This window comes from Crocuta crocuta, unplaced genomic scaffold, assembly GCF_008692635.1.
Source record: "Crocuta crocuta isolate KB4526 unplaced genomic scaffold, BGI_CrCroc_1.0 scaffold147, whole genome shotgun sequence".
Taxonomy (NCBI): Eukaryota; Metazoa; Chordata; class Mammalia; order Carnivora; family Hyaenidae; genus Crocuta; species Crocuta crocuta.
In genome coordinates, this window is record NW_027532594.1 from 2,360,845 (window position 1) to 2,373,258 (window position 12,414).

Here is a 12,414-nt window from a genome sequence, read left to right on the forward strand (position 1 = left end):
GCTACTTATCAACAACCAAGCCATATGCAAAGGACATGTACTTGTATATGCCACATACACAGATACAAAAGTGAGCTGAGTAACAAACACATTTACATCAGAAAGAATCAAAAGCATCTTTGACAAGCTAGAATAATGAAGCAAAATAAAACACGAGTGGCTGCAGCAAGATTATTCCAGAAGGCAGCTCTGGGAGAGCTGTTGGATTCATCCTGGAGTTAATAGGAAACTACAGAATTCTTTAGACTAGGGAAGCATTGTGATTAAATATCGCATTTTAGAAGATTAATTTTAAGATTCAAGGAAGAACAAACAGAAGGAAGAAAGCCCTCTTAATACTTAGAAATCTTCACAGTCCCAGAACAATGAAAATCTATGGATCTGGGCCAGTGTGGCCATAGTGAGAGGAAAAGAAGCAGAAGGTGATTTGGTGGTCTGGCCAGGAAGACATGGGCCACCGAAGGGGCATCAGGAGTAGAGGTGAAGAAAGAGTCAAAGAAGACCCAGAGGCCCTGAGTGAGAGGTCAGTAGAGCTGATAGCAACAGAAAAATTATAAGAGCAAATATGCCTGGAGAAGACGAAAAAGAGCTCAGTAGGAATCTACAGACTCTGAAATACTGCTAGTAAGACAATTAGGTCAAAAGAGCCAGTGGAGGGGCACCTGGGTGGCTCAGTCAGTTAAGCGTCCCACTTTTGTTCAGGTCATGATCTCACAGTTCGTGAGTTCGAGCCCCACCATTGGGCTCTGTGCTGATAGCTCAGAGCCTGAAGCTGCTTCAGATTCTGTGTCTCCCTCTCCCTCTCTGCCCCTTTCCCACTCGTCCTCTCTCAAAAATAAACAGACATTTAAAAAAAATTTTTTTTTAAAGAGCAAGAAGAAAATTGGAGACCTTGCATCAAGGTTTAGAGTAGAAGATAGGCCTAGAGAATGGATTTGGGAATCATCGGCCTGGAAGTGATACCTAAACCCATGAATGAATTCCCATATTTTTGCCATGTTACTAGGTTAAATCTCTGGCCTTCATGGAATATCATAGCTCAAGATGAAATATGAAAATGTACTGCATCTTCTTCATGTAGTAGGCTGCATAAGTAGGTCTACCATACCACATCCATTTTATTGATAACAATTAAGAAACAAAATATGAATTGCCAAGAGTATCCATATTTGTATTGCCTCTCAATAGACTTTGAACTATTCCTCCTACCCCCTTCAACTGACAGGACTAGCGACAGAAATTAAGAACCATTTTTAATGCTTTTAAAGAATATCTGGGTGGGCCACTCTCCCTATTGCTCCCCACTTGAATAAATTGTAAGAACACCAAGAGCTTTTGTGGGGCCAAGAAGAACCAAAGAATGTGCAGCTGGAGGTATCAGCTGTGCATATCTAATTCTGGCCAAAGTAACTCCCCAGAGTGTCCAGCTGTAGAGAAAGAAAGAAAAAGAGAAGAAAGAAAATAATTTAGTCAAGGAAGTCAACAGCAGCTAAAGGTTTGAGTTGGCCACAGAGCACTATTGTGGGCGGGTACCAGAAGATGCTCTGCTGCCACCACCACATTTGGGTAACTTAAATTGCAAAGGGCACATCTGTCTGTGACCATCTGTCTGAGAGCCTGCTGGGGGGCAGAGACATGGTGAAATACAATGGCCTTAAAGGAGAATGAGATAAGATAAGGAGAGGAAGATATGTAAGGAATCTAATTGATTTCACTTAGAAAGAGACAGCAAGTTGAAAGAAAGTGTGGGATGGGGTCTCTTTAAATAAATTATGACTCAGCAAGTGCCATTTTATCTATCTAAGAAAATAACTACAGGAAAGCAATGTTTCCTGAAAAGAGACTCTGAATGAGCCCATTTGGAAGAGTGACAGAGGTTTCTGGCAGACGAAGGGTAACCCTGCAGGACTTCCCCAGGGAGGATGCGGCCTGCTCTCTGTCAGGTACAGAACTAAAGCATAATAATCATGCACTTGGAGAAAGCACCGGAACCTGCTTTTCTTGGCCTCCATGACATCTAGCATATTCCAAGAGCTGTTTGTCCTCTGATCTCTCCCAGCCACCCTCTTGTCACTTTCACAGATTTCTCTTCCTCTGACTATTCTTAATACTGGAGATCCTCTGGGATCTAAACTCTCTGCTCTTTTCATTCACTCTCCTCAGAAGATCTCATCTGTTCCCTTGGCTTTCGGGTCATTCATATGTTGATGATGGTCAAATATTTACTCTCACCCAGATCTCTGGTCTGAGCTCAGACCTGGACAGCAAATGCACACTGGGTATCTCCTCCTGGGCACTGTACAAACTCAACTTGTCTAAGATTGAACTCATGACTTTCTCCTAGAGATCTATGCCTCCTCTACTGTTTCCTATCAGCAAATTCCACCTCCATTTGCTCATTACTAGGAGTCCTCATTTGAATGCTCTTTCCTTTGGTGCACACTTCAACCATAAACCAAATTAATCCACCTCTCTACAACCCCATGTTTATTATCCTAAGCCAAGGAACCACCATCTTTCATTTCATTATCATGACGGCCTTCTGAATTGTCATCCCATCTGTAATCTTCATTCTGCCTTACTTTATCCCCAATCCATTCTCAAGCACTCATTCTGGAACAAATGCCATCATCTCACTTCTTCAACCTAAAATTCTTCCATGGGTTACTATTGCTTTGAGGATAAGGTCCAAATTCATTAATGATTAAGTAATGATTTGCATAATTGGCCCAGCTCATTTTCTTATACCTCTTCTTTGCCTTCCTTTAAACTCTACTTTCCAGCCATGCTCTGCTTTTTCTAGTTCCTTGAACCCACCAAATCCTCCCTCAATTATGTACATTTCCTGGCATTCTCCTTTTATTTGCCAAAAATGGCTATTTATCCTTCAGGTCCCAGCTGGGGAAANATGACCTAAGCGAAAGTCGGACGCTTAACCGACTAAGCCACCCAGGCGCCGCTCAGTTGGTTAAGCTTCTGACTCGTGTTTTCAGCTGAGGTCATGTTCTCATGGCTCCCAAGATCAAGCCCCAAGATCAAGTCCCACTGTCAGGCTCTGTGCCAACAGATTCTCTCTCCCTTTCTCTGCTCCTCTCCTGCTCTGTCTTTCTTTCTCAATAAATAAATAAATAAACTTAAAAAAATTAAAAAAAAAAAAAACCTTCCCGACAAGCCTTCGTTGAACAGTCCAGTCTGGGATAGGTGGCCTGCAGTGAACTCCCAAACTCCTTGAATTGTTTTCCATCAAACCACCCTCTATTGTTAATGCCTATTTACATATGTTTATCTTCCAGTAGACCTTGAGGTCCATGAGGGCAGGAAGCATGTATGTTTTATGGGCAATCATATGTCCAGAATTTATGCCAATATTATATGTTGAATGATTGGTAGACTCTCTGATCAGCAGAACTCTGCCAGGTCTAGGTTAAACAATGTCCCCTCAGAGAATCAGAAAGATTTTCAAAGTTCCTTTGCCTAGATGAGCTACAGCATTTCCAGAAACACCCACTGCCTGACGTGTGGCCAACAGGAGTCTACTGAGAGATTCCCAGCTGCAATTCATTGCAAAGCTCTATGCCAAGCACAGAATAATCTCTTCACTTCCAGCAAGGGACATAAATAAATGAAGAATCTTTCCTTTGGGATCAGAAGCCTAGGAAGGCAGAATATAAAGCAGAAAAATCTGAAAGAACTCAGTCTTCCTAGAGAAGACTGTATTGTACGATTCCCTGAATCAGTGGTTTCAAAACTTGAGACTATATCAGAATCACCTGGAGGACTTGTTAAAGCACAGATGTCTGGGCTCGACCCCCAGAGTTTCTGAATCAGTAGGTCTGGGATGGAGCCAAAAAATTTGCATTTCTAACAAGTTTCCAGGTGATACCGATGCTGGGGACCACAACCTTGAACCACCACACTAAACATTTGAGTCACTGCTCTTAGTCATACAAACATAAGTAGGCCTCCACTGTGCTGGGGGAGAGGGGGGTGCACCTTTCCTAAACCCCTGGCGAGGAAGATATCGCTGCTGGGCAGGAAGTGGGGAAACTTGCACAGGGATTATAGAGCTTCTGGGCAACAAGAAATCAGAAAATCAAAACTCCAGTCTCTTCTGTATTGAGGTTGAAGGTTCTTAGAACCACTCTGATAACTTAGGACCATTCAAATTACAATAATTATTCAAGAAAAGGACATCAAGAGCCTTATTGCAGTGGTACCTACCCAGCATTCACTCATTCATTCTTCTGAAAACAGCTCATTTTCCTCTGGGGAACTACCATTCCCTCATTCTCGGCCTTTATGGTTCAGGTAAAACAGACTTCACTCCTTGGCACTGGGAAGAGCCTCTAACATAGGACTGTGCAGTAAGTGTGTGCCACACGCAGCCCACAATGATTGGTTCAGAGCTGGCATAACACAAGTTGGTCTAATTGAGAGTCAACCCAGGACAGCCATTGATACTGTTTGAATAAGCACCCTCTTTTTCCTCTGGAGTTTGCCAAACTGATAGGAGGGAAGTCTGGGACTTCTGGAGAGTATGACAGAGAAGAATATTGATACTGAAGAGGATTCAGCCAAGAGATGAAAGAGATGCTCCTGACATCATCATCTGGATCTAGCAGGGCCTGATGTTAAAACACCCCTGAACTTGAGCTGAATTTCTGCCATGGAGAGAGGCTTGACTGATAGAATTTGTCTAGCAATCCCTTGTATTGGTCTGGCCTAGGATGTTTAAGGAACCAACTGCTCTAGCAGTTTCTCTCAAGAAACACAGAACTGCCAGGCCCACAGATTTACTAGGCCCTATGGGACTCCCTGGAATAAATATTTTTCCTAACAAATCAATTCTCTAACATGGCACTTAGTCTCAACACTGCTTCCTTGCCTTCCTTTCTCTCCTCTGTGAACTCCCTAGATAGAATAACTTATACACTCTGTAACAGTTTTTTTTTGGTTGTCATGTAAGGTAGCTGGCTAACAGGTGCTCAATTAAATGACTTGTTGCAAAGAGCCTTCAAAAGAAAAATAACAAGTTTGGGTCTGATTAGTCTGCCTCCAAAGGGAATGAAAAAAAAGGGGGGGCGGGATCAAGGGGAACAAAGCACACTGGAAGTGTGTACTGGAAGTAATACTAAACTAAAAAAGGTAGTAACTTGCAAAGATGAGCTTCCAAAGTCAGCTAAACCTTCACTCTAGAATATTTCTAACTAAATCCCAACTCCCACTAGAAGCTTCACCATTTTTTTTTCTTTTCAAAAGCCATTGAGGAGGAGGGGGTGCCAGAGAATGACAGCTAAGATGGTGACTCCCACATAAGTCAGCTTCCTCTTCCCAAATCAGTTTCCAGAAACTCTGCCACATCATGCGATGAGAACCCCCCCACCCCACCCCACCCCCAGCTTCTAGCTCACAGGAAAGTCTCAGAGTCTTGGACAAAGACGACAACAGCCCTCCTTTGGTGGGCTTTCAATGATAAACAGCTTCCTGCCATCATGAACCCGGAACTCGTGGAAAAGAATTACTACCTAGAAAAGAGAACCCAGGAAAAATTTGTAGTTATACCTCGCACAGGGTCTGTCCCTCACATTTTCATAGTGAAATGTCCCTGTTCCCTCCTGAGGAGTCCTTCTGAGCCACTGTGTACAGCTGTGGACACGGACTCTTCGAAAACGGGGCCCGAGAAGTGGCCCATCTTTCTGACATCAAGAGACCTGCCATGGAAGAAAAACAGAAACAGCACAGATGCCTTTTCAAATCCTTGGGGATGTCCTGAGATTAGCAGCTTTCCTCTGTGTCGGCCTCAAAGACTTCCTTCACAATTGTTCATAAGCTAGCTCAAGGGATAGGCAGTGAAGTTCACTAAAACAAAAACATCACTCAAACATTCCAAACAGCTGGTGGAAATTGTGACTGTTTTAGAGGAGCTGACTTATCTAGCTGAGTCAAAACAAGTGTGAGCGCTTCAAACAGGCACGAGATCAGAAACAAAATTAGGTGTTTATTGAGTGCTGTCCCTCTTGATTTTTTTTTCTCCCTTGCTGGACATGAATCTCCTCCTTAGCTTCATCCTGACAAGGAATAAAATCCTTCATGATCGAAGAATGGACATTTGGGGAAATTCATTTTAAAATTAGGTTTTTATCCTAAGTGTAGAAGTAGTTTATGTTAGAGAAAATTTAGGGAAAAAAAAACAACTAAATAAAATAAAAATCACCTGTAATCCCATTGCAACTGTTTCCATTTTGTTCTTTTGACTTACACACATACCACACAATTTTAAATCTAAATCTTTACTGAATGAGTCATTTTAATTCTGATTTTCCACCTCCTACATTATGACCATTTCCCCAAGTCATTGGTCTATTCCTCCACAACATTCTTCGGTCTGCAAATGAACACTATCAGTTATTTAGCCAATGCCAATTGTGAACACTTAGGATATTTCTAATTTCATGCAATTGTAAACACTGTTGTGAAGGATATCCTTTGCACAGATATATAGTTTGGAAATAACTTTCTCTTTTAGGGCACTAAAATTCAGTAAATAACACGGCTGGTAATTAGCACTGAAGGAGTATATAGCCCCTTTCTAAGACTTTCTGCCAATTGTCTCCCTTTGCGTATTTTCAGACCAGTTGGACAGCTACTGTTAGAACTTCAAGGCCTTCCTGGTTTCATTGAACTCTTGCTTTTGGTCAAATTAACAGTCTCTTCAGTTTGCAATGCATAAACATTGAACTAACTTTTTAAAACATATGGCAAGAAATAAAAGCAAAGAAAATAAATAAGTATTAGGAAAGATCACTAACTCTGTTAGGAAAAAGAAAATATAGAATTACATCAAAAACAGGTATCAGGCTGATTACACTGGGCTATTCAACTATATCTTCCAGAAAACTCTCAAATTTAGTTAATTTGTAGCAGGTTTTTAGAACCACAGGAAACTAGCTAAAATTTTCCACTTTCTTATTTTTCCTATTTTCTAATTCAAAAAGTGAAATGAAACATTCCAAAGCAGAAGACTCTTAAATGGCATTATTACCTCTCATTCCAGATTTACTGCCCACATTGAACAACAATGGCTTCTGTATTGGCACAAGCCATCCAGCCACTCACCATCCAGGGATGAATCACTACCCATGAAAAACCATTCCAGAATTGGGATAACAGAGAAATTTGCCTCCCGCCAAAATTTCAAAACGCTGGTAAATTTGGGGGAAATCATGATCATGAAAGCCTGCAATGGTTTCAGAGAGCATCTCTTAGTAGTTCCTGCACTCTCTGCTCTCTGAATCAGAGTAAGCAACTTCATGCACATGCGTGCGTAAACACACACACACACACACACACACACACACACACACACACACACACACACACACAGCCCCTGCCAGTTTCCCTTAAAAGTCTCGTTCTCTTCATCACCACTGAGTGGAATGAAAAACAGTTGGTCAAGCTCCACTAATCGACAGCTGCTTGCAATTAGATGAAGCATTTAGAGCCATTCTCTTAACTACCTTCCCAACTGCCTAACCATTCAGCATGAGCAATACACCGTGACAATTTGCCAGAATGTTTAACTTATCTCCATCTCTAGTGGTTTCTATACCCTCCTTATTTTCTTCAGTCTTCCCACACACTGTCTGACTCCTCCAGTTCCTCTTGTTAAATTAGGGGTATACAGAGAAGGGATTAGTTGAAACCAGGTCGAGCTGCTTTGTGCTAAGATGGAAAATTCTACCCAGGCAACTATTAGAGGGCAGAGTAGCTCTTGATGTTTCTCAAAGAGAAGGGGGGTTGGGGGGAATGCCTTCTTTCTTTGCTTTTCTCTCCTCTCTCTCTTTTTTTAAACACTGAGCTTGAAAGTGCACTATAATTTTTCTCCTTAAGGGTGATAAGGAAAAACAAAAGTTACTGGAGTTTTATAAACTCTTTCCAATTCTCATAACTTATAAGCATTAATTTTAGAATAGAGAGAAAACATACAGATCACTTTATTCAATTTTGTTCTTTACAAACTAGGCATCCAGAGCATAGATGCTTTTTCCAGTGTCACAGAAAAAAAGTGGCAGAGCGTGGACTGAATCCAGCTCTCCTGATTCTCAGGCCAGATGGATTTCTGCCTCTCGAGCTCCCTTCTCTAAGAGAAAATCTTCCCATCTCTATAAGAAGCCAGAGGCCAGAACTTGCCCTATACAAAGGGGTAAAACTGCAGTCCTCTCAAGCTTCTTTAGCCAGAAACCTATCTTAAAGCATAAAGTGGAAAAGAGAGACATGATATGGCTGCTCTTGCAATTATTTTTCTCACTACAACATGCACACACACAGGAAAAAGACTGTCCACAAACTTAACCATATTTAATGTTCTTTCTCCATCTCAGCCTCACTGAGGTTCATCCCCATCCTACACTCATCTGACCAAATAGAAGGTAGGAAGGGGAAAGAAAAGAAATAGGAGATATAGGGGTAGGGCATCAGTAGAAGGGAGCAGCTATACTCACTCAAAATTTAAGAAATTAGAATGAGAGCTAAGATTAGGCACCCTCACACTCTGGACCTCACACTCACAGCCCTGCTTTTCCTTTCTCTACTCTTTCTGAGGCTAACCCTGTCATCTTGAGAAACCTTCTCACAACTTCAGACCTCCAGTCCAGTTTTTCAAACAGTCTTGAAGCCTTTTCTCTGCACCTGCAGGCATGCTGGAACAGCAATCTGCTTTCTCCTTAAACTTGTATTTCCATTGTACTTACAATAGAAAGTTATCCCTTTCCTGCTTCAAAGTCTTTCTGTTGATCAATTCATTATGCTTTTTTATACTCTGTACCTATAATACGTTTCTGCTATATATATGTACATAGATAATATGTCCCAGCTCTACTTAGAGAGATATAGATTATAGATAGAGATAGAAATGTTTAAAACTTTCCTGTGGCCATCATGTTCTAACAGTTTTAAAAAAATTATTCTGGCTCTTTCCCATCTTGCAAGATGGCAGGTAAAAAGGCTGAGAAACCAGATACTAAGGAGAAAATCCCTGAAGCCAAAAAGGCTGAAGCCAAGTTAACCTTGAGGCCAAAACACCCAACAGGGGAAGCCTCAGTGCAGCCAAAACCCCATCGTAGTCAAAGTAATTGGCAGATATTCCTGATCTGCTATGTACAAGAGGAAGTAGTCAGCAGCTGAATTCAGGATTGAAAAGAAAAAGGAGAATGTTCTTGCTATTGTCACAAAACCAGTTGGTGGTAACAAGAAGGGTGGTACCTAACTAGTTAAACTTCACAAAGTGCCCAGACACAATCCTACTAAAGATGTTCTTCAAAAGCTGTTAAGCCACAGCAAAAATCCCTCAGACAGCAGGTGAAAAAACTGAGCTACCATCACTCCCAGGACCATTCTGAGCATCCTCACTCAGCAACACAGAGGTAAGAGGGTAGTTTTCTCAAGGTATCTGAGCAGGGGGCTTGCCACTTGTGACTGGACCTCTGATCCCCAATCCAGTTCTCTACCTAGAACACAGAAGAAAGGTGTCATCGCCACCCCCACCAAAATTGATATCAGTGGTGTGAAATCCCAAAAATCTCACAGATGCTGTTTCTTGAAGTAGGTAAGTCCAGACACAAGGAGGTGAGATCTTTGACAGAGAAAGACAAGCTCATAGAGCAAAGTGATTCAGCAGTGGACACCCAAATTCTGCCAAAAATCAAAGCTGTTCCCCAACTCCACGGCTACCTCAATTCTGTGTTTTCTCTCGTGAATGCAGTTAATCTTCATAAATCGGTGTTCTAAATTTCTTACAAAGAATCTATAACTGATTCTTATCAGTATAAATAACTGATGCATTTTTAAAAAATTATTCTGGTTGGTGTTAGTATTACACTTATTAAAAATGTAAACTGGTCAACACGACATAAGTATATATAAATCTTAGAGATAATTTTTAAATATATAGATATATTGTATTGGAAATGCATCTCTTAATGAATTCAGTGACACCGGTTTTTATCCCACTTCAGGTGTCTATGAATCTCTTTTCTACCCAATTTTTCATTTTCATATAGAGGTAAGCACTAAAAAAGTGCTTGTTTCATCTACCTAAACAGATAGAGGGAATAAACAAATAGAGGGAATAAAAGCTTTCTTACAGTCATGACCCTAAATTCTAGGGTCTTCTTCCTAGTTACATACCAAAATGACAAAGTGGTCCATCATCAAAAATCATTTTTAAAGCCCTAAGACTGACTGCATATTTAGAGCCTCCTTCAATTTTGTGGAAAACCAAGAAGTGGAGACCAGCTGCCTTAAGAATAGATTTTGGGTTTACTTCCATGATAAGAGTTACTCAGTTTTCAACACCAACGTCAAGATTTTGAGTTATTCCTCATTTTGCCCCCCCTCAAGTGATTTTACACTCTAGGACAAGGCGCCCTAGCAAGATTCACTGGGAAATAAGTATAACTTTATTCATAAAGAGGTAGGAAAGATAAATGAGCCCTTTGGGCAGATCTTTAGGAGAGCACATAAGGATGATTCTCCTAGAACTACATGTGCCTGCACACCCTTAGAATTTCTTCATGCACCCCAGAAATATGCATATCCCAGTGTAATGCCACTAGGCTAAAGACCCTGTATGACCTAGTCCCTACCTACTTTCCAATCTCCTTTCAACCCCTTCTTTTCCTCCATGTTTTCAGTTCCTCTGGAGCCTTGAGCGTGTAGTTCCTGTGGCATAAACATCACTTTCTCAGAGACATCTTCTCTGACTATCCAGCAAAAAAATAGGTTTCCAGGATATTCTCTCTTGCAACTCTTCTCCTTCCTAACACTTATCACAGCTTGCCATCATGTATTCATTGGTATTTATTTTAGTGTCTAATGTGGTCCCCTACAAGCACCTTTAGCATCAATTGAGAACTCGTTAGAAAAGCAAATTCCCAGGCCCTACCCCTCGCCTGCTGAACAGATCTCTGAATGAAGGTCTAAAACAATCTATGTTTTATTGAGCTTTCTAGGTGTTTCTGAAAATACCACTATCATCTGAAAACCTGTACTGACTCATATTCTCCATGAAGGTAAAGACGATGGTGGCTTTTTTTCAGCACTTTACCTCAGGACTTCACCTAGTGGCCAGCACATAAGAGATGCTCCATAGATATATATGTTGTTGAATAAAACAAAAGCTTGCCCACAGTAAGAAACACATTTATATACTGACCCAGTATATATATGAAAATATATACATATATAATAAAAGTTTCACAATATCCTTATCACATATCATACACTCCACACATTCCCCATCCTATTTTATTTGTCCTATTTCTTTTCTTTTCTTTTTATCTCTTTCATTTTTTTTTCCTGCTGATAAGAGGACCACTAAATTTATTTCACATTGTACTCACGAGTCTTACGTGCAGTATGAAAAACCCTAATCATTGAGACTGTTCTAAAGATATTCATTCCCATGCCCGTTATTCTTGTAATCTGGAATCCCCTTACCTCCTCATATCCTCATACCCAAATCCTACTGATTCTTTAAAGCCCACCTCTCATAGTAGATTTTTCTGTTATGAATGTAATCTTTTCCTCGCCTGAATTCCCACTTTTTTTTTTTGTACCTAGCTTATAATTTGTCTTGCTTTCTCTTTTTTTAAAAAATTTTTTTTAAATTTTATTTTTGATGAGCAAATCAGAGAACACGAGATGCTGGCGAGGATGTGGAAAAACGGGCACCCTCCTACNAAAATAAAAAAATAACTAAAACATTAAAAATTTAAAAAAATAATAAAAAATTTAAAAAATTAATGAAAAAGAAAATAAAGTAGGCCTTTGAAAAATTAAAAAACAAAACAAAACAAACAAAAAATAATAAATTTTATTTTTGAACAGAGAGAGACAGAGCTTGAGTGGGGGAAGAGCAGAGAGAGAGGGAGACACAGAATCCAAAGCAGGCTCCAAGCTCTAAGCTGTCAGCACAGAACCTGATGTGGGGCTCAAACTCATGGACCACAAGATCATGATCTGAGCTGAAATTGTATGTTCAACTGACTGAGCCACCCAGTTGCCCCTTGCTTCCTTTTTTAATATAGTGTTTATTAACTTTTCCTAATAAACTTAATTCTTCAGAGAAGAATTCATATCTGATTCATCTTTCTACCCTTCACATCATTCCGTGTATAACCAAATAATGTTTCCTAAGTAAATTAAACATTCAAGGAGAGAGCTGTTAGTTTCATTTACGGTTCTGTGGAGAAATATTTTAAAGGGAAGTAGCATTTCAATGGGGGCTGAGAGAGGGAGGGCATGTGAGGAATAGGGAACCGTGTGGACAAAGTGCCCAAGACAGAAAAACACAGGGACCATTCAGGCAATGGTATCTGAGTAGTGGAAAAAAGGCTGCAAAGGCAGATGGGGTCA

At 40.5% G+C, this 12,414-nt stretch overlaps 1 pseudogene; it reads left to right on the forward strand.

Annotated features, from left to right (window-relative positions):
- Nucleotides 1-8,988: 8,988 nt before the first annotated feature.
- Nucleotides 8,989-9,786, forward strand: LOC144244708 (large ribosomal subunit protein eL6 pseudogene; annotated as a pseudogene).
- The last annotated feature ends 2,628 nt before the right edge of the window (nucleotides 9,787-12,414 follow it).